Genomic DNA, 20,506 nt, shown 5'->3' on the forward strand with positions numbered 1-20,506 from the left:
AAACCAAGACCAGGATTAGATTGAGACCATACCAAGAACAAGATCAGATGAAGACCAGACTGAGACCAGGTCCAAGAACAGACCAAGACCAGACTAAGATCAATACCAGAACAAGACTAGACCAAAACCAGACTGAGACGAGCACCAAGACCAGATAGACTAGGCTAAGACTAAGACTAGACCAGACTGAGACCAGCATCAATGCCAGACCAAGACCAAAACCATACCAAGTCCAAGATAAAGACCAGACCAATACCAGAACTTAGTTCAGACTAAGATCAATACCAGACCAAAGCCAAGATTACATCAAGATGATCAAAAATAAACTAGACCAAGACTAGATTGAGACCAGGACCAAGACCAGACCAAGACCAAACCAAGACCAAGACCAAGTTTAGACCAAAACCAAAACCATACCAAGTCCAAGATAAAGACCAGACCAAAGCCAGGACTAAGGCGAGACCAAGACCAATGCCAGACCAAAACCAATGATTAGACCAAGATGAGACCAAAACCAAAACTAGACCAAATATAGATTGAGACCAGGACCCAGATGAAACCAAGACGAAACCAAAGACCAAAATTACACCAAGACCACACCAAGACCAAAACCATAGCAAGTTCAAGATAAAGAATAGACCAGCACCAGGACCAAGACCACACCAAGACCAATACCAGACAAAAAGCAAGATTAGACCAAGACCAGACCAAAACCAAAACTAGACCAAGGATAGACTGGGACCAGGGCCAAGACCAGACCAAGGCTAAAACCAAGATCACACTAAGAACAGACCAAGATCAGACCATATCATTGTCTAAGTGCGCCCACAGAAAAATTCTTAAGCCCCTGTGTAAATGATAAAGGAGCAAGGAAAAAAATCAGACTCCATAGACATTCATCAATATTAATTTTATCTGTATCTTAAAAAAAAATCCAATGTAGTTTGGGATTCCAAAGAACCCCCTTCATCAGGTCTTTGTTAATGCATATAAAGGCTTGATTCTGAAGGCTTAGTGGTTTAAAAGGCTCAGGAAATATTGTCAGTTTGCTTCCAGTTCTCGGCAGTTCTGTATGTAAGACGGTTGTGCTAGCCACCAATGAGATATTTGGGGAATATTTCATCACCTTCACTGGTGGTGAATCAATCATAATTAAAGACACATGCATCTGGAAGATTCGCCTTCAGTGAATGTTTGGTGAATGTTGGATTCTCTGCTATATAAATATACCCCCCCAAGTTTCTTCCACAATGGTAACAGCATTCTATGGTAATTCTCTTTAATTCAACATCTGTACATCTACTCTTCTGGTACTAGTTATTCTTCCCTCTATCCACTTCAGATGTAAGCACTTGGCTTCCCTGCAGCTCACTGGTCTGGGTAGACGTTTTAGTTATCGGTCCCCTGGGTTCGCTCGCGCAGATGCCATTTACTAAACCATCTTAGGATGCTCTAACATTCATTACACGTGCTGTAAATTCCGGAGCTCATTCTCCGGGGCGCAGAAGCCACTAGACGGATTCCTAAAATACCACCGCCTGAATTGCAGAGCTTTTTCGGCAGACAGAACCTAAGTGCAATTATCCTAATTAATTGAAATAATTAAGAGCACAGCTGGGGAGCTATTGGAAGCTACAACAGCTGTGTTCGCCATCCGGCGCTGAATTGAAATACCAACCTTACAGGAAACCCATCACAAGCCTGGGCAGTTTATCACGAGTAGATGCTGGGGAAAAAAATGGGCGTTACCTTTAGTGAAAAACGGCAGCTCGAAACATTCCACTGAGGAGTATAGAACTCAGGAATATAAGCAGCTGAAGTTGCAAGCAAATCCCACGGTTTCTTTTAAAAGTCAAGCTTAGCCCCTCCCCTCCTAGCTTCCGAGCACCCCTAATGATCTAGGAGGCTGCCTGACAAACTAAAGCACCAATAGGGAGTCTTAAGAGATGGGAGGGCGTGGAACCGAACTTGATGATGAGGTTCATAGGTTCGTATACACTCACCGGCACACTTTATTAGGTCCACCTGTTTAATTGCTTGGTAACACAAATTGCTAATCAGCCAATAACATGGCAGGAACTCATTGCATTTAGGCATCTAGACATGGTGAAGATGACTTGTTGATGTTCAAACCGAGCATCAGAACGGGGAATAAAGGGGATTTAAGTGACTTTGAATGTGGTATGGTTGTTGGTGCCAGACGGGCTGGTCTGAGTATTTCTTGGATTTTCACACACAACCATCTCTCGAGTTTACAGAGAATGGTGGGAAAAAGAGAAAATATCCAGTGAGCGGCAGTTGTGTGGAGGAAAAATGCCTTGTTGAGGTCAGAGGAGAATGGGCAGACTGGTTCCAGATGATAGAAAGGCAACAGTAACTCAAATAACCACTCGTTACATCCAAGGTATGCAGAATACCATCTCTGAACGCATAACACATCCAACCTTGAAGCAGATGGGCTACAGCAACAGAAGACCACACCGGGTGCCACTCCTGTCAGGAAACAGGAAACTGAGGCTACAATTGGCACAGGATCACCAAAATTGGACGATAGAAGATTGGAAAAACGTTGCCTGGTCTGATGAGTCTGGATTTCAGCTGCGACATTCAGATGGTGGGGTCAGAATTTGGCGCATGGATCCATCCTGTCTTGTATCACCGGTTCAGGCTGGTGGTGGTGGTGTATTGGTGTGGAGGATATTTTCTTGGCACACTTTGGGCCCCTTAGTACCAATTGAGCATGGTTTAAACACCCACAACCTACCTGAGTATTGTTGGTGACCATGTCCATCCCTTTATGACTACAGTGTCCCCATCTTCTGATGGCTCCTTCCAGCAGGATAATGCACCATGTCACAAAGCTCCAATCATCTCACCACTGGACAATGAGGTCCCTGTACTCCAATGACCTACACACTCACCACATCTCATCCAATAGAGCACCTTTGGGATGTGCTGGAACCATGGATGTGCAACCGACAAATCTGCAGCAGCTGCGTGATGCTATCATGTCACTATGGACCAAAATTTTTGAGGAACGTTTCCAACACCTTGTTGAAGGTGTACCTAATAAAGGCCAGTGAGTGTATATTCAGCTGCCTCTTTCTTTGAATCCAATGATTGTTTTGAAACTCATGGTCCTTGTTCGTGTACAGGCACTTCCTGTTATAAGGTGACAACGTTCTTTTCCAGCCTCTTAATTTTGTTCCTGTGTTATCACATGGGCTTCCAATGGAGACTACAAGTGGCCATTCCAACACAAAGGCACAGGCATGGTCCATTGCTGTCACCATCAGGAAACCAGCTCTGAGAAATTCCATGTCGCCATTGCTGGAGTGGATGAAGATAGGACATATCTGCATAGAGACTGCTAGAGATGAGCAGCACTGAGATTAAATGAAAAATTTAAAAAAAAAGGTTAAAAAAAGGCATTTAATGGAGAACAAATGGCAGTTGTTTATGATACATGGTGCTTCCCATACTGAAAAAACGGATATGTAGAATAATTTCAGGGGAAGAAAAAGAATAATTTAGGATCTGCAAGCCAACGGAATTCTAGAAGTGAAGAGGATTGGAGATTTTTCTTTCCCATGAAGATGGAAGGAAAAGGAAGAGAAAATTAGAGACTAAGAAATTCCCATAATTATACAGTGTAAAAAAAAAAAAAAAAAAGTTTGTGAGCCCTTAAGGAGTTTTCTGGGCTTCTGCCTGAATGGCTCCTAAAATGTCATCTGATCTTCGTCTGCTGTAAATCAGGACAAACAAACACACAACATTACATATTGCCGTATTTTCGGTGCCAAGACAAGGTCCTGTAGCACCCAAGGCAAAGACGGCAAAATGTGTCCTCAACACCCACCACACACAATTCAGTTCACGGCACAGATATTGTATCGTACATTTCCTTCTTTCTTTGTTTTATATAAGTAATAATATGCTAAACTACATGGTCAAATGATTATGAACACCTGACCATCACACCTATATGAGCTTGTAGGACATCCCATTCCAAAACCATGGCCGTTAGAGTGGAGTTTCCGCCTTCCCCCCATGGCCAATAATATGGAGTTGCTTCCTTTGTGGCTATAACATCCTCTACTTTTCTGGGAAGTCTTTCCACAAGATTTTGGAGGGTGTCTGTGGGTATTGATGATGGATGAGAAGACCTGGCTCCCAATCAACATTCCAACTCATCCCAAAAGGTGTTCAGTAGGGTTGAGGTCAGGGCCATGTGCAGGATGCTTGAGTTCCTCCATGACCTCAAACCTACTGAACACCTTTTGGATAAAAAGATCTGATTCCCAAAGGGTTCAGTAGGGTTGCGGGCAGGTACTGATATTGGATGAAAAGACCAAATCCCAAAGCTCTTTCAAAAGTAGGGTTGAGGTCAGGGCTCTGTGTAGGACACCCGAGTTCCTCCACACATCACACCTATATGAGCTTGGAGGGCCTCCCATTCCAAAACCATGGCCATTGATATGGAGTTTTTGTGGCTATAACTCTCTCTTCTGTCACTAGGTGGCATTGTTGCCTGTGGCACATGGATGACTAGGGCATAGTGAATTCAGACTAGGAATGGATGGGTTGTCTCAACAAATTGGCAATGGTTTCTTTAGTCCCTTGGCCTGCTGGGAGAGCCTTTTTATTAAGGAGGAGTCAGGTGATCGCTGTTCTGTGCCACCCGGACAACTGTCTGGGTGGAAGTGTGTCACAAGGCTCCGGGTTGCTAGGCCAGAAGCCTGAGGCCTATCCCGGGAGCACCTGGCTGCTAAGGCTGTCTGGGGCATATCCAGGACTGAGAGAAGAAACGTGGGGTTGGGGCTTTCGGCCGGAAGTCCAACCAAGTTGCAGAGGTTCCACCGGACTGGAAACCGCATCGTTGCCAGCGGTGAAGGAGAAGCAGTTGCCACATGGGACTCCTGTCACCAGAGGCAAGTGAGGAACAAGGTCAGAGATAAAGGAGATACAGTTGCCATTAAGGGACAAACACACAGTTATCAGAGGCCAGTTAGTCTTTAGTCCCTTGGCCTGCTGGGAGAGCCTATTTATTCAGGAGGAGTCAGGTGATCACTGTTCTGCGCCACCCGAACGGCTGTCTGGGTGGACGTGCATCACAAGGCTCCGGGTTGCTAGGCCAGAAGCCTAAGGCCTATCCCGGGAGCATCTGGCTGCTAAGGCTTTCTGGGGCCTATCCAGGTTTGAGAGAAGCAGCAAGGGGTTGGGGCTTTCGGCCAGAAGACCAACCAACTTGCAATTGCATCGTTGCCAGCGGTGAGGGAGAAGCAGTTGCCACATGGGACTCCTGTCACCAGAGGCAAGTGAGGATCAAAGTCAGAGATAAAGGCGACACAGTTGCCATTAAGGGACAACCACACGGTTATCAGAGGCCAGTTATGGAAGTCTGAAGAAGTACCAAATCAGTCTTATTCACTAGCCAGGGACGGTGAACAAGTGGGAAAGCTTCAGCAGAGTGCCAAGCCAGGGACCCAGCGGGTTAGCGGGGGTGATGCTTGAGGAGAATACAGCGGGTTAGCTGTGGAAGAGCTCAGGGATCCAGTGATGTCTGGGATCTTGAAGTCTAGTGAGAGACCGGGAGCTCAGTGAGTGAAGATCTACAGTAGGATACTGTGAGATGTGAGAAAATATCTATAACGAATTACTGTGAGTTACGTGTATGGATCTCTATTGACTGTTCAAAGTTCAGTTGCCATAGGAGACAGCAGTTCTACAAATACAGTTGCTGCATCCAGCTTAAAGGCCCTCTACCTGTATAGCTGTCTGCCTATTTTTGTCTCGGAGTCTGCCAAACGCTATTGCATCTGCCTAAGGGTGTCCTGGCCCTAAACCCTCTCTCCCTCAGTTCTTGTTAAGAGACAATAAATCTCTTTTGTTCGCATCCAAAAAGTGACTGGTGCCCATGTTTTCAACTTGCATTACACCCACCATGCCTACTAACCCATACTGTGAAGAAGGATGTCAGCTCTCCCTAACTTTGGAGGTCACCATTAGGCCTTTGGAGGTCGGGGATGCAGCTACACAAGCACACAGGAACACGGGTATCAGGTAGCTGAAAGCACAAAGCAGAAAACACAAAAGGCGTGTAGGCCTAGTGGATTATCTTCAAGAAGCCGATGTGCCTATAAGCATTGTGGATTTTCGCATAAGGACCTAAGTAAATGATATTATTTTAAAGCCATGAGGCAAGCATTGGCTTGTGAGTACATTCGCCTCCATTTACATTAACTAATAAAAACATGTATTGAAGATACGCTAGGCTAACACGCCTTTTGTGTTTTTCTGTGCTTACAGTTAACTTGGACATCCCCAGCCTTTGGAAGGCAGCGAGGAGTGCATTACGCATATACATGAATTTGTCGAAATAGGAGTTTGACACTACGTTGAGACTTATCGCACAGCGAAGGAGAGCGAACATTAGGGTAATAAGGGAGCTGAAGACCAATCAGGTCTGAGAACATCTGTCATCCTAGTGTAGCACCCTCTACCTTAGGTAGGTAGGTGCTAGAGTAAGCTTTTTTTTCGTTACCCAGTGCAGGTAAATTTAGGCAGGCCTAGCCAAAAGCTAGGCCTGTTTGTTTTTGATCTGGGGGCTGGGAGTGGTTTAGAGCAGCAGCAGGTGGCTGACATGTAACTTCATTTCTCGGCACCTCCCTCTGGTTTTCTAGAAGGTTCTAGAAAAGGAGGCGGGGAAGAGGAAAGGAGTGCCATGGGGTGTCTCAGGGAGCCCTGACCAATCCCCAACTCGGATTGGCAGGGGGCAGGCCTCCTCGATATACCTGGGGTCAGCCTGCTGGAGGAGGAGTTGTCGGGTGGAAGAACTGAGTGATGGAGTGTTAGTCTGTCGGGGACCTTTGAGGGAGCCCCCTATCTGGTGTGGGGGATGACCTTGGGCCTGGGCTCGGAGCTGGGAAGGAACCCCTTCATACAACCCAAAGAAGGGGTGTCCTGATCAGGAGCAGGAGAGGACAGCAGGGAACACTGCCGGGCAAATCTTCAGGAAGGATTCACCTGTTGTTCGGTGAGTGACAGGAACAGTTAAGAGAGGCATGCCAGGAATGGATGTAGAGCCAGAGGGAGAGACTGTGATGTTACTGGTGTTGGAGACAGGCTGCTGCAGCCAGGAGGGCTGGCAGAGTCTGCAGAGGACTGAATGGGACCAGTAGTCCACCTTGATACAACTAGCACTAAAAGACTCTTTTCTGTTGCTATTGGTTGCTACACCTGCCAGCAAATGGCAAATCCACAACGTTAGGCCTAAGCGAATGCCGGCTGAGCAGGTTGACAGGTGGAACTACTACACTCAGCTGCCCCATGGGGTCACCGCTACACTAATCAAAGCCAGAAGGCACCAGGAACTATCGTGTGCCAGTGTGCACAAGCATGTGCCAACATGGATGAGTGTGCACCAGCTCAATGCCATTACATGTGTGCACATTCCTGTGCAAGTGAGCATGACCATGCTGGATATTGGCAAATGTTCCAGGTCTCTGTGTCTTCCTCCTCCGGCTTAGCCCCCGACAGCAGGACTTTCCACTTCCTCCACACAAAACTGGTCAAACCATGTCTTTATGGAGCTAGCTTGGCTCTCAGGGGCTCTCAAACTGTTGCCACACGGTTGGAAGAGCACAATTGTCTTTGTATGCTGAACAATACTTTCACTGGAAACCTGACCTCAGATGGTCCATGGCAGCTCCATGGCATGCCACCTCAATTACTGCCATTCTCAGCAGTGCTGGGATGCCTTTTTATTGCACCTTTTTTGGGACCAGTAAACATTAGTTTACCCAGAAATGAAGAGATCAAAGGTGTATCTACTGTATGGCTGTCTCCTGGAGGACTTGTTTACAGCTGACAGGGCTGTCGTAAATGATCTGGTTTTATGAATGGTATTCCCTTCCTTGGATCTCAAGGTCATTCATTTAGTTAGGGATGCCCAGACAGCTGCCCCACCACCCAGCCCTGATGTGCCCAAGGTGGGTGCCCTGTCTGCCTTCCCATGTTTTGTATGTCTTCATTAAGCAAAAGTCTTCAAAGTATTGATCGGCTGGGCAAACCAAATCCTTATATTTGGTACCAAGTGGAACAAGGGCTGGGCTCATCCAGAAAGCTACACCGCAGATATAGGTCACTGTTTATAGTCCACGTGAATCTGTCATTACGACACTGATTTTACCAGATTGTACAATCCAAAGACCCAACAAATATTATAACAATCTGAATTAGTCCTTTCTTGTCCTTTCTTCAGCCTTGGAAGACGGCCCGCTTGAAGGTCTATTTAGCTCCATTGTGCATCATGGTCAGCTCAGCGGAAAGGAAGGTTTTCGCCACAGGCTGTATACTTTCCATCAGGCTGAAGTTGTCATTATTAGGTAGGCATGTTCCTAGACCGGGGGAGGTCAGTAAACATTTGATCAGAGTGGCTAGACAGGAAATTGCACTTATCCTTTTAAAGCAAAATGAAAAACGTGTTTAATATTTAAATAGGGACTAACATACCTGCATTAAGACGAGAAGAACAAAAATGTCCAACTATGTTTAACATCCCATGCAACGACAGTACCGAGGTTAGCGGTTGCGGTCTTATGCTGTCACACACTGCCTGGCTAGTACCAGAATCTTTTAAAATGTATTGCATCAGATAATGGACATTCTTTGGCCATTGCATTAACAGAAGTGCACACGTAGATGTAAACCTTAACTGAAAGACATTTTCTGTAGTTTGCACTGTGTTTCCAAAACTCTTGCCATTTAAAAAAATAAATAAAAATACAATTTTCCACCTTCTGCAGACTCTTTGAAACTACTTCCTACCTGCATGCATGCCAATGGTGGCTGCATGGCATTTCTCAGGGCACATTTTCTGATGGTGACAGCAGTGGACCATGCCTGCATGAAGTGGCCACTTGTAGTCTCCATCAGAAGCCCATGTGACAGAGTGACAACTCAGGAGCGCAAATTGGAGCAGGGGACAGTACATTGTTACCCTATAATAGGACGTGCCTGAACAAAGATGGCAGGACCACCAGGGATTATTTTAATGAAAGTTGCAGAAGTGAAAATATTGAAAACACCCTTTGAAATGGCATGTTAAACATTATATAAGATTTTAGTGATTGGAGTTTGTATAGACCAGCTGTACTCATTCGGGGATCCATAAAAACCCAAGGGTTCCTCCAGAAGTAGCTAGGGGTTCCTTGAGCAATAAACAGAGGTGTTGTTAGATAATTTCTGCAGCGATGTTACTTGGCGGAACCAGCAGCATGGACAAATGACCACCAAAGTATAAAGGGGTTCTTCACTGAGTGACCACCAAAGAGAGGAGGGGATTTTCTGGCAATGACCACCAAATTATGGAGGGGGTTCTTCCAAAGCAAGGAGGGTTCTTCTCCCAGTGACCACAACAGTAAGATGGGGTTCTTCTCCCAATGACCACCAAAGAAAGGAGGGTTTTTTTTTTCCATTGAACGCCAAAGCAATGAGGGGTTCTTCTCCCAATGGCCACCAAAGCAAAAATAGTTTCTTCATCCAGTGACCACCAAAGAAAGGAATAATTCTTCTCCCAATGACCACCAAAGTAAGCAGGAGTCATTCTCCAAATGCCCATCAAAGTAAGGAGGGTTTCTTCTCCCAATGACCACAACAGTAAGAATAGTTCTTCTCTCAATGACTACCAAAGTAGTCTTTTTTAGGCTTTTTTCCAAATAAACACCAAAGTAAGGAGTAGTTCCTCTCCCAATAACCACCAAAGTAAGAAGGGGTCCCTCTCCCAATGATTTTCCACCAAAAAGAAGAGATTCTTCTCTAAAAGACCATCAAAGTATGGAGGGGTACTTCTCCCAGTGAATACCAAAATAGGGAGTTATTTTCTCTCAATGACCATCAAAGCAAAAAGGGTTTCTTCACACCGTGGCCACCAAAAAAAGGAAAAGCTCTTCTTCCAATGACCACCAAAATAATCAGGAGTCCTTCTCCTAATGACCATCAAAGTAAGCAGGATTTCTTCTCCCAATGACCACCACAGTAAGAAGGGGTTCTTCTCCCAGTGAATACCAATATATGGAGGGCTTTTTCTTCCCAATAACCACCAAAGTAAGGAGGCGTACTTCCCCCAATGACCACCAAAGTAAGGACGGATTCTTCTTCTTCTTTTTTTCTCTCAATGAGTAAAATGGGTTTATTCACCCAGTGACCACCAAAGAATGAGTTCTTCTCCCAATGACCACCAAAGTAAGCAGGAGTCCTTCTCCTAATGACTATCAAAGTAAAGAGGGTTTCTTCTCCCAAAGACCACCACAGTAAGAAAGGTTATTCTCCCAACGAATACCAAAGTAAGAAGGCTTTTTTCCCAATGACTACCAAAGTAAGGAGGAGTTCCTCTCCCAATAACCACCAAAGTAAGAATGGGTCCCTCTCCCAATGACCACCAAAAAAGAAGAGATTCTTCTCCCAATGACCATCAAAGTATGAAGGGGTTCTTATCTCAGTGAATACAAAAATAAGGAGTTTTTTTCCTCCCAATGACCACCAATGCCAAAAGATTTTCTTCACCCAGTGATTACCAAAGAAACGAAACGTCCTTCTTTCAATGACCATCAAAATAAGCAGGAGTCCTTCTCCTAAAGACCATTAAAGTAAGGAGGGTTTCTTCTCCCAATGAATACCAAAATAAGGAGTTTTTTTTTCCCAATCATCACCGAAGCAGGGAGGAGTTCTCCCAATGATCACCAAAATAAGGAGGGGCTCTTCTTCCAAAGACCACCAAAGTAAGGAGGGTTTTTTTCTCCCAATGACCACCAAAGTAAACAGGAGTTCTTCTCTCAATGACCATCAAAGTAAGGAGGGGTCCCTCTCCCAATAACCATGAAAGTATGGAGGGGCTCTTCTCCCAATCATCACCAGCAAAGTATGGGGACACTACACTGGCCGTGAATGTCCACCAACGCCAAAAGATTTTCTTCACCAAGTGATCACCAAAGAAATGAAAAGCCCTTCTTCCAATGGCCATGAAAATAAGCAGGAGTCCTTCTTCTAAAGACCATTAAAGTAAGGAGGGTTTCTTCTCCCAATTAATACCAAAGTAAGGAGGTTTTTTTTTTTCTCGAAGATCACCGAAGCAGGGAGGAGTTCTTCTCCCAATGACCACCAAAATAAGGAGGGGGCTCTTCTTCCAAAGACCACCAAAGTAAGGGGGGTTTTTTCTCCCAATGACCACCAAAGTAAACAGGAGTTCTTCTCTCAATGACCATCAAAGTAAGGAGGGGTCTCTCTCCCAATAACCATCAAAGTATGGAGGGGTTCTTCTCTCAATCATCACCACCAAAGTATGGGGACACTACAACACTGGCCGTGAATATAATGGGGGCATTTCGTTACACTCTCTATGTTTCTTTTCTGTAATTTTTTTTTAATTTTAGCTCATTACTGGAAATGGTTTTCTCGTATGGAGCAAGGGAGTGTTAAAAAACATTACTGGCTCTAGGTGTCCATTGCGCCAAGTACGCAACATTTCTTATTCTTTTATTATTCTATCTAAATAATTCTGATCACACTAATGTACCATGAATTTGGGATATCATTTTTTAGCAGGGGTTCCCTGAGACCTAAATATCATTTCAAGGGTTCCTCCGTGGTAGAAAGGTTGGCACAGACTATAGCAATAGAACGCGGCAACATTTTGAACACATGCTGCTACAACAGTCCTCCAGTACAACAATATAATTGTTTTCTAATAAGCAACATCAATGGACTGGTTTGTAGAAATCATAAGCAGCAAATAATTTGGTGCCAACAGCGAAAGGTTGCAGAAACGGGGCAGGAAATGTTAACGTATGGAAAGTAGAAAACATGCGAAGAGTCTCTGGCAAGAGAGGCAGAAAAAAACAGATGTGCAATGAAGAGGACCGAGGGAGGCACCATTACGAGGAGAAGATATTAAATCTATAGATCAGGATCACAAGTTTGCTCTTTTGCCTTTTCAAGCTGAATCTGCATTTTGAACTCCGCATTGTGTTGCCGTTGAATAAGCAGCTTTTTTCGTCTGGCTGTGTGTGTGTGTGTGCCAGGATATTCTGTCTCCCTCAGCATCCATCTGCTCCCCGTCTCGAAATGCCTCCACCATATGCAGATCCCCTGCGCAGGCTCCTTCTCGTATGCTTCAATGCTGCATGTCAACGAGGGGAGGGTGGAGAGCAGAGACATCTCTTTTCTGCTCACAAATGTTCAAATTGTCGTACATAATAATAGGGAGGAGAACGAGGACACAACCGGGTTTTACCATTCATTCTTTCTCAAATATTAACTCCTTCACCACCTAAACGCAGTTTTTGCAACGTTGGCGTGTGTTAGTAAATCAGTACATATCATCTCAACCACTTAGTGTATCCAGATGATTTATACCGTTTTTTTTTGTTTTGTTTATTCAGGATAAGTTGGATTTTTTTTTGGGTGGTAAATTGTAACGGGTAGTTTCAGATTTTTTTATTATCAAAGGAAAACTGGCGCAAAAATAGTAAAAAATATAATTTTTAAAAAAAATTCAGATGTATATTTCTTGTTATTAGCATGACCTACCACCAAAGAACAAATCAGAACAAATTCTCCTACTCCTAACGATCACAGCAATACCACATTTGTGGATGTTATTTGTTGTTTATGCCCGTACTTGGGCCGAGAAACAATAGTGCGCATGTTTTGCGCATGTGCGCACCCCAACTTTTGACCTTTATTTGAATTTTGAGCAGGACCTTTGACCCTAACCCTGACACTGACCTAGATCAAACCCTGATCTATATAAGGAAGATTGGTGGGGCTGGCAGTCAAGCTAAGGAAGGCTGGGACCTGGTGGGACTGGCAGTCAAGCTAAGGAAGAATGGGACCTGGTAGGACTGGCAGTCAAGCTAAGGAAGGATGTGACCTGGTAGGACTGGCCAATAAGCTAAGGAAGGCTGGTACCTGGTGGGACTGGCCATTAAGCTAAGGAAGGCTGGTACCTGGTGGGACTGGCCATTAAGCTAAGGAAGGCTGGTACCTGGTGGGACTGGCCATTAAGCTAAGGAAGGCTGGGACCTGGTGGGACTGGCCATTAAGCTAAGGAAGGCTGGGACCTAGTGGGATGGCCCATCAAGCTAAGAGGGGATGGAACCTGGTGGGACTGGCAGTCGAGCTAAGGAAGGAAGGGGCCTGGTGGGACTGGCAGCAAAGCTAAGGAAGGAAGGGGCCTGGTGGGCTGGCAGCCAAGCTAAAGAAGAATGGGACCTGGTGGTCTGGCAGCCAAGTTAAGGAATGATGAGACCTGGCAACTAAACTAAGGAAAGATGTGGCAAGGTGGGACTGACAGTCAAGCTAAGGAAAGGTTTGACCTAGTGGGACTGACAGTCAAGCTAAAGAATGATGGGACCTGGTGGTCTTGCAACCAAGCTAAGGAAGGATTGGGCCTGGTGAGACTGGCATTCAAGATAAGAAATGATGGGACATGGTGGGACTTGCAATCAGGCTAAGGAAGGATAGGGCTCGGTCGAACTGACAGTCAAGCTTAGGACGGGTGGGACCTGGTGGGACTGTCAATCAAGCTAAGGAAGTGTAAGACTTGGTGGGACTGGCAATCAAGCTAAACAAGGATGGGGCCTATTGGGACTGGCACACCAGCTACGTTAGTAAAGGATGGGATCTGGTGGGAATGGCAGTTATGCTAAGGAAGGATGAGACCTTGTGGGGCTGCCAGTCAAACTAAGGAATGATAGGACCTGGTAGTCTTAAAGCCAAGCTAAGAAAGGATAGGTCCTGGTGGGACTGGCAATAAAGCTAAGGAAGGGTGAGACCTGATGGAACTGGCAATCAGGCTAAGGAGGGATGGGGCCGATTGGGACTGGCAGACCAGCTAAGAAAGGATGAGATCTGGTGGGAATGGCAGACATGCTAAGGAAGGGTGAGACCTGGTGGAACTGGCTGTCAAGCTCAGGACACAACAGAAGCAGATATAAAGCAGAAATAGCTTTTGGAGCAACCTTTGGTCCCAATCAAAGAATTCAAACAGGGATATCTAGTTCATGAAATCTGGTCAGCATATAATGTTAGCCAAACTTTGGAATCAACTCTATTTGGGTCCCAATGTCTCCTATGCCTGTTTGAGGGTGGATCGGCATTCCTGAACTCTCTATCAGCTCAATTTTTATTCTGTGTGAACCCTGCCTTGTCTGTCACTCTGTGTTTGATCTCCAAGCTGTCACTCAGCTATTTATTTCCCTCCTTTGCTCCTTGGACGTGATGTAGTATATTGCAGGTCAGGTTTGGTTTCCTGTAGCCATCTTGATTCTTTTCCATGTACACATGTCTACCCGCCATGCACTTTCGTGTTTGATTTATATCTCTTTGCCTTTGTCTTCTTGAGTGCCGCCGTTGTCCTCAGTAGTAGAGGAAAAGAGAGGAAGGCCAGGAAGTGTCCCCAGCCCCCCTAATGTCATGGAAGCCATCACCTGGGGGGTAAAAATGGGACAGGACATTATGCCGTTTGGAAAAATTTAATCTAGGATTAGGGCAAGGATTACAGCCGAAATTGTCTATTTCCTGGCCTACCTATTTTTTGCTCTACTTCTGAGAACAACAGCAGCACTCAAGAAAACATAAAGGTGCAAGGCAGGTAGATACGTGTACATGGAAAATAATCAAGATGGCTAGAGTTTATTGCCTTAATCCTCAATCATATTCAGTCCTCTCAGTATAGTTCCAAATGGTGTCATGTCCTGTCCCAATATCAGCCCCAGCTACCATGATATTGGGGGCTGGGGGCACCATAATTGTGGGGGATGAATGATATTGAGACAGGATATGACACCATTTGGAATCTTACTGAGAGGACTAAATATGATCTGGGATTGAGCAAGGATTACATCTGGAATTGTCTATTTCCTGGCCTCTTTACCTTTCCCCTCTTCTTTGGTGGACCCGGTTCCCCACAGCTCCTGCGTGAGAACTTCCCTGGCTTTGCTCTTTTAGAAGTTTTTATATTTTTATCCTTGGCTGATTTAAATATTACCAATATCATGGCCTCCTGATGAAGTGCATTAAAATTGACGAAACGCGTTGAGAGAAGCCTTTCTCACCTAGTGGACTTTTGTGCAAATTATTCCATGGCCTACCCAGTGGATTTACAATATGTCAAGTAAATATGTGTATGGCTTTATATGGTGTTGTACCCTACTGTAAGAGAAACTCAGTACGCATTGGAACAAGAAGGCTATTACATGCTGACGCCCATTTAAGCTGGACTATGACATGAACATCTTGTTGGGTGGTCTTCAGCTAGTTCCTGTTTAGCCTCCACCTTGACCTACTATACCTGCCTAACTGTGCATGACCTGGCTTGCCCCTGACCTGTCTCTGGATTCTTGGCTGCCGGCTTGTACTCTGACTCTGCTCATGCCTTGCGCTACAGGACCTCGCTGCAGGGCTATGTACTGATCCCGGCCTGTATCCTGACTGATTTTCTTGTACCTCACTGCCCGAATGTTGATGACCTTTAGGCTTGTGTCCTGGCTACGCTCCCAACTGCCGATCAAGTCTCACCAGGTTGCAGTTCCTGGTTCTTGCCTGGGGATCTATGGTCATCTGCTGCCTGTAAATATCAGCTGGTGCTGCCAGTTACACCGGCCCTCATGCCACTCTGGGTCCTCACACCTCCTGCCAACACTATCAGGGGTGTTGGACAAGAAGAGCAAGAGAAGCCCCCTCTCATGCTCAATCTCCACCAGGTACGTGAAACCTACCCTCAAAGTCCCATTGGTGTTGTTGTTGAGTGGAAAGTTATTTTGTGGCCTACCTGGTGGATTTACAACAAGTCAAATGAAAATGTGTATGGCTGTATATGGTGTTGTACCCAAGTCCCATTGGTATTGTTGTTACTGTATGTCTTCTATACAATATATATATTTGTACCGGATTGTGAATTATTACTTGCTTGTAATTCTAGAATATACTTACCTATTCTCAATTGTTTTGGGACAACAAAGGATATTAGAAATAATTTTGATGCAATTTTCTATCTATACCCTATATTACCAAAAGTATTGGGACACCTGCCTTTACACACACATGAACTTTAATGACATCCCAGTCTTAGTCCGTAGGGTTCAATATTGGGTTGGCTCCGCCCTTTGCAGCTATAACAGCTTCAACTCTTCTGGGAAGGCTGTCCACAAGGTTTAGGAGGGTGTCTATGGGAATGTCTGACCATTCTTCCAGAAGCGCATTTGTGAGGTCAGGCGCTGATGTTGGACGAGAAGGCCTGTCTCGTAGTCTCCACTCTAATTCATCCCAAAGGTGTTCTATTGGGTTGAGATCAGGACTCTGTGCAGGCCAGTCAAGTTCCTTCACCCCAAACTCGCTCATCCATGTCTTTATGGACCTTGCTTTGTGCACTGGTCCAAACCATTTGGTGGAGGGGGGATTATGGGGTGGGGGGTGTTCTTCAGGGGTTGGGCTCATAAATGCTCTTCTGGAAGAATGGTCAAACATTCCCATAGACACCCTCCTAAACCTTGTGGACGTTTTTTTTTCTTTTGTTTTTTTTTTTTAGGGTTTTATTTTAAGGTGGACATTAGGGCTAAATCAATATGACTATTTATGTAAAAGGAATACTTTTTTTTATATTATTATTTATTTATTATTTTATATTAATATTATTTTTATATACTGTATATACACTGTTTTTTTTTTGTTAGGGTTTTCAATTTAAGGTGGACATTAGGGCTACTTCAATATGACTATTTATGTAAAAAAATGCTTTTATTTATATATTATTATTTATTTATTATTTTATATTATTATTATTTTTATATACTGTATATATACTGTCTTTTTTTTTTGTTTTTTTTGTTAGGGTTTTCAATTTAAGGTGGACATTAGGGCTACTTCAATATGAATATTTATGTAAAAAGAAATACTTTTTTTATATATTATTATTTATTTATTATTTTATATTAATATTATTTCTATATACTGTATATATACTGTTTTTTTTGGTTTTTTTTTAGGGTTTTCAATTTAAGGTGGACATTAGGGCTACATCAATATGACTATTTATGTAAAAGGAATACTTTTTTTATATATTACTATTTATTTATTATTTTATATTATTATTATTTTTATATACTGTATATAAACTGTTTTTTTTTTTTGGGGGGGGGGGGTTCAATTTAAGGTGGACAATAGGGCTACATCAATATGACTATTTATGTAAAAGGAATACTTTTTTTTATATATTATTATTTATTTATTATTTTATATTATTATTATTTTTATATACTGTAGATATACTGGTTTTTTTTTGGGGGGGGGGTTCAATTTAAGGTGGACATTAGGGCTACTTCAATATGACTATTTATGTAAAAAAAATACTTTTTTTATATATATATTATTATTTATTTATTATTTTATATTATTATTATTTTTATATACTGTATATATACTGTTTTTTTTTTTTTTTTAGGGTTTTCAATTTAAGGTGGACATTAGGGCTACATCAATATGACTATTTATGTAAAAGGAATACTTTTTTTATATATTATTATTTATTTATTATTTTTTATTATTATTATTTTTATATACTGTATATATACTGTTTTTTTTGGGGGGGATTCAATTTAAGGTGGACATTAGGGCTACTTCAATATGACTATTTATGTAAAAGGAATACTTTTTTTTTATATATTATTTTTATTTTATTATTTTTTATTATTATTATTTTTATATACTGTATATATACTGTTTTTTTTTTTTAGGGTTTTCAATTTAAGGTGGACATTAGGGCTACATCAATATGACTATTTATGTAAAAGGAATACTTTTTTTTATATATTATTATTTATTTATTATTTTTTATTATTCTTATTTTTATATACTGTATATATACTGTTTTTTTTTTTTTTTTTTAGGGTTTTCAATTTAAGGTGGACATTAGGGCTACTTCAATATGACAATTTATGTAAAAGGAATACTTTTTTTATATATATTATTTTTATTTTATTATTTTTTATTATTATTATTTTTATACACTGTAGATTGTGGTGATCCCCTAAATATTTTTTTTTTTAGAGAAAAGTCCCATATTAATATTATACCCAAAAGCAGATTATCCTACAATTAGCTACGTTTATATATTTTCATAGGGGGGGGAAAAAACATGACCTTCCTTTTCTATCTACAGTAAAAAAAAAAAAATAACAGCTTCTTAAAATTTCTTCAAATATTTTGCTGTTTCTTTTGATAGTAAATGGCAGCTTAGCTGGGACATTATTGCCGGTGCACATGTCGAGTCCTGGATGGCTGCCATTACAATCACAGTGGTGTTAGCTCAGCCATGTATAATAATGATAGCCTGGAAAGGAGAAAAAATGGAAAAAGTAGACCTAGTAATCCTCCCGAGACAGCTGCCATTCTTACCTCACCCTCACCCCGACCCCGATCACAGTATACAGATCTACCTTCTATTAGAACAACTGTGTCATCGAGTGGAACCATCTATTAATATAAGACAGGTAAGGCTAAATGACAGGGAAACGGCGAATGACACCGATGAAATATATACAGTGTCTCGCCAAAGTAAGTACACCCCTCACATTTGTGTAAATCTTTTCTTCTACCTTTTCATGTGACAACACTGAAGAAATGACACTTGTCTACAATGTAAAGTAGTGAGTGTACAGCTTGTATAACAGTGTAAATTTACTGTCCCCTCAAAATAACTCAACACACAGCCATTAATGTCTAAACCGCTGGCAACAAAAGTCAGTACACCCCTAAGTGAAATCTCTAAATTGGGCCCAAAGTGTCCATATGTTTTGTGGCCACCATTATTTTCCAGCACTGCCTTAACCCTCTTGAGCAAGGAATTCACCAGAGCTTCACAGGTTGTCACTGGAGTCCTCTTCCCCTCCTCCATGATGACATCACAGAGCTGGTGGATGTTAGAGACCTTGCGCTCCTCCACCTCCCTCCCCACAGATGCTCAATAGGGTTTAGGTCTGGAGAAATGCATGGTCAGTCCTTCACCTTTACCCTCATCTTCTTTAGCAAGGCAGTGGTGGTCTTGGAGGTGTGTTTGGGGTGGTTATCATGTTGGAATACTGCCCTGCGGTCCAGTCTCTGAAGGGAGGGGATCATGCTCTGCTTCAGTATGTCACAGTACATGTTGGCATTCATGGTTCCCTCAATGATCTGTAGCCCCCCAGTGCCGGCAGTACTCATGCAGCCCCAGACCATGACACTCCCACCACCATGCTTGACTGTAGGCAACCAGGTACTCCTCACCTGGTTGCCGCCACACACGCTTGACACTATCTGCACCACATAATTTTATCTTGTGTTGGACAGGCACGATTCCCATCTAAGCACCCCTGGTAGTGGAGACAGGGACTGCTAGTGCAGTGGAAGGGCGCAGGTGCCAGGAAGCTGGAGTAGTAAGCTTGCCCTTGGGAACACAGAAGTCCTTCCAGTGGCAGTTTGGAGTCGGGTCGCAAGCTATGGTCAGTAACAGCCAAGCAAACAGGTGTAGGGTCAAGATCAAGTTCAAGGTCAGGAACAGGCAGTAGTGGGTAACATTCTGGCAGTGAGGCAGAAAGTCAGAAGGTGGAATTGTGGTTAGAAGACCAAGCCTAGGTCGGTAACACAGGCAAGCAGCAAACATAACAGGCTGGGGTGATCCTAGAGAGATGTCAGGTGTAGCCAGGTCAGGAAAAAGGTAAGCAGACTTTCAGGAACTAGGAATACTGGAACTAGAGCTGAATCCAGTACTGAGGCCAGGCAGACTCTGGGTTTGAATAGGGGGCTGGGCTCCAAGTCCTTTAGGCGTGTGTGCACGCACGTGCACGCATGCGCCCAATGCTCATGCGCGTGCACATTCTTGTCCTTGCGCGTATAGTTTAATCTCTCAACACAATTTCTCAAAAAAGAAAAATGGCCCAACACAGGAGCACAAATTCTACAGACCGAGACACAGCAGTCTTCCTACACCTTAAGTAAAAGGGGCGTTCCTTTGAGGACATTGACTTGCAAACTTTGGACAGAGAGGAAAATTGGTTCACACGAGGCTTATAAAAATATATATGGATACAAATTCTACAGGTAGGAACTGAGTAGTCTTCTTACACCTTAAGGAAATGGGACATTCTTTCGAGAACAGTGAGATGCACTTTGTGGACAGAAAGGACAACAGGCTTGCAAGAGGCCATCTACATTGTACATCAAACTGGAACAACCAACCCTAAAAAAAGGAAGCGGCCTTCAACACCATCTGTTACTTACGTATAATGCCATTTAAACGCCTCTGTCCTAGCTATTTGACAATTTGTCCTTCAGACATCAGACCTTAGGAGGGCTGGACTGTAGCCAGTGTGAGTAGAAAATGCCCATGTGTCTTTCGAAGTAACCAGTACCCCATCATGGTTATTAGCAGGAGGAAAAGTGTCCCATTCTTGGTATCAGTGTGAGAAATAGT

The sequence above is a fragment of the Aquarana catesbeiana genome, linkage group LG09 (genome assembly GCF_042186555.1).
Source record: "Aquarana catesbeiana isolate 2022-GZ linkage group LG09, ASM4218655v1, whole genome shotgun sequence".
NCBI lineage: Eukaryota > Metazoa > Chordata > Amphibia > Anura > Ranidae > Aquarana > Aquarana catesbeiana.